We start from the raw sequence: 3066 nt of genomic DNA on the forward strand, positions 1-3066 counted from the left end.
GGTTGAAAAATCAAATTTGTATCCTTGGGTGCATGCTTAGGTCCCATGCAAGAAATGGGAATGAATTTCAAACACCAGGGCACCTTTGATTGCCGGCAAAGCATTGAGATACTTTATTTTTAAATTCTAGTAAATCCAAAACTCGTCTGAAATTCATGAAACTTGGCATGCTATCATGGAATGGTACCCGGCATGTTGTGGTATTTTTCATGTCCATTTTGAGAGAAGGCGCACTCGAATAATGTCAGCCAACAAAGGCATTTTGAAAAAATAGCTGCCACTTTAATATCTCAAATGTTTGTATAATTCAAACCGTGTGCGTTCTGTTAACCATTCACGTGACGCCATGTGTCTTGGTTTTAATGTTTGTAGGAGGTGCCGTGCGGATAACTGCTTGACCTTGAATGAAGGGTAGGCGTGCGAGCGCAATGCGGTGCGTAGGCTGACCGAGAGGTGTGCAAGCTGTCCTCGAATGCGCAGGCTCACCGGGAAGCATGCGAGCTGTACGCTGCGCATGCTCAGTCGGAAGTGAGCCCTTTGACTTCCATGCCCTCCCGCCTTCCTCTCCGTGTGCGCGACCCCTCAGCGGCATGGGACGCCGCTGTCGAACGCTTCCTCTCAGCGCCGCCAGCTGCCATCCTCCCGCCCCCGCCCGTTGACCCTGGGACGACATGATGCACAGTGAGAGGAGGATTTGTGCATCTCTTCAACGCAAAGTGGTTCTTTTGGATGACCCATGTGCAACCACTTACAAACAATTTAGTGCGATTTGCATCTGTCATATTGGGTATGTTACCATTTGTCAATCTGGAAAGATTGTCATTTGTTGATCTAGTAACATTGCCATTTGTTGATCTAGTAACATTGCTATTTGTTAACCTTGTAACACTACGATCTGTCAAAATATGAAGCTAAAAATCACTAGCAGTATCTAAAATTTTCAACTAAAATTCAGCAATTAAGCATAGATTTCATTCATAGATTAAGCAGTCGTTCTTAATTTATACAAATAGTTCAACTCGACAGCTGAACCAACCAAACTTTTCCCCAATTGGTGCCAAACACGTACTGAAATAGCTAGTTCAACTATATATACTAGCTAATTTTAAGTACGTTGTACAGTTCCACCGCATCTATAGTCAGATGACTGAACAAAATAGCCCCTAAATACTACTACTACTACTACTACTACTGCAGAGGGGATTTTTACTACTTCCGTTTGCCTCTCCTCTATCGAGTGCGCTCAGTAAGAGGCAGAGGAGGAGGAGCCTACCGACGAGCTGGGTAACCGCAACACGGTGCCTGCCGCTGTTGCAGCTTCAGCGACGCTCACCTCGAACGCCCTTTGCCGCTCCAGACGACCCCTCTCGAAGCGGTGGTTCTCCTCATAGATCTCTTGATTCCTCGTGTCTGAGGCGGCGTGTGCCATGGCCACACCGACGATAAGGCTCTTTGTGTGCTCGACGAGGCGCTCCTCCTCCTCCCGCAGGAACTTGGTGTAGCGCGCAAGGTCACTGACGCACATGCGGGCATCCACCTCTGCGTCCCGCCTTTGGGCGGCAGTGGCGGAGTGGGTGATGGACCCGGTGGTCGACGGTGGGCTGGTGGCCACGGCGGCCGACGACGGGGTGGCGGCCACGACCACCACCACCCGCCTTCGGGCCGCGGTGGCGGAGCGGGTGATGGCCACGATGGCCGGTAGTGGGGTGGCGGCCACGACGGCCACCTCCCGCCTTCATACCGTGGTGGCGGAGCGGGCGATGGCCCTAGCTTTCGATGGTGGTGTGACGGCAACGGCGGCTAGCAACAACTACCGATGGGCACCGACGGTGGAGCGTGTGGTGGGTGTTCCGCGCACACCCAACAGGGACGCCACGCGCACTACACTACACCCGGGACTGCGTTGCCGCCGCGGTGTAGCCTCCCAGCCGGAGCTGTCCTCTGATGACCTGGAGTGGCTGAGAGACGATGACGGAGTGGTGTCATTGGCGATTGTGGGAGAAGCAGACGAGATAAGCTACAGGGAGGGAGGGCAAAATGTGACGCAGGACTCGCCGACCGTGAGGGTTTTTATAGCAGGCCGGTAAGCATTGGGATTTTGGGGGATTTCACAAAGTCAGGCGGGAACCTTGCGCGGGAACCTGTGAGGTTGCGCGGGAATGGGCTCACCGATGATTCATTGGCGCCACCATTTGGCCAAAAGAACGCCCCTGCGCGCTGCGCAAGCTTGCGCTGTAAGCTGTTTGCGGCAGCGGGGTGACAAGACGTGCGAGAGGAGGATGAAACGCCACGTACACATACGGTTAATAAAAAATGTTTGCAATTTAATTACCTACTATACCCTCGTCCTGGTTTATAAGTATGATTTAACTAATAAAATACGAATGCATGTCGCCAAAGATTATATAGTTGGATTCGTATTTGAACATAGTTTCCAATTATATAATTTTTATAACATGCACTGACATTTTTTGGTTAAATTTGAGGGCAAAGTATGGATCATAATATAAAGGGGACTATAGACTAGACGGAGGTGGTAGCACACGACCGCTCTCTACACAGCGACACAACTGTCGGCCGGCTTGTACGACCATTTCCTGCGTGTTCAACTGCTCTATGCATGTGGTTGCTTGTGGTTCAGGCGGTCGTGGCGCGCTCTACTCGCGTCCCACCGCGCTCTCTCTACTCTCGTGTCATCCCGGGTGCTCTGCCCTTGTCCCACCACACGCACTGCCAGTGTTTGGGGTCGATGCACGATCACGCACGTTCGTGTGCATGCGGTTGCGCCAGGCGCGGCACAACGATGCAGTTACCCGCTACAAAAACTGCCATGCGGACGCGCTGAGAATCCATGCCGCCCGACCCCCTTTTATTCCTGCGGCCATTTACCTTCATCTCTCGTCTCACATGACACAATAAGCACACTCACGAGGACACATATAGAGAGGACATCCAGTGGTTCCAATGGCGCTCCCCTTGGCTCCAATGGCGCTCCCAGCGGCCGACGATGACAACGGCGGGCAGTTCACCACGCAACACGTCGTGGACACCCATGTGAGGGGTAAG

Source organism: Triticum dicoccoides, chromosome 3A (assembly GCF_002162155.2).
Source record: "Triticum dicoccoides isolate Atlit2015 ecotype Zavitan chromosome 3A, WEW_v2.0, whole genome shotgun sequence".
NCBI classification, from domain to species: Eukaryota; Viridiplantae; Streptophyta; class Magnoliopsida; order Poales; family Poaceae; genus Triticum; species Triticum dicoccoides.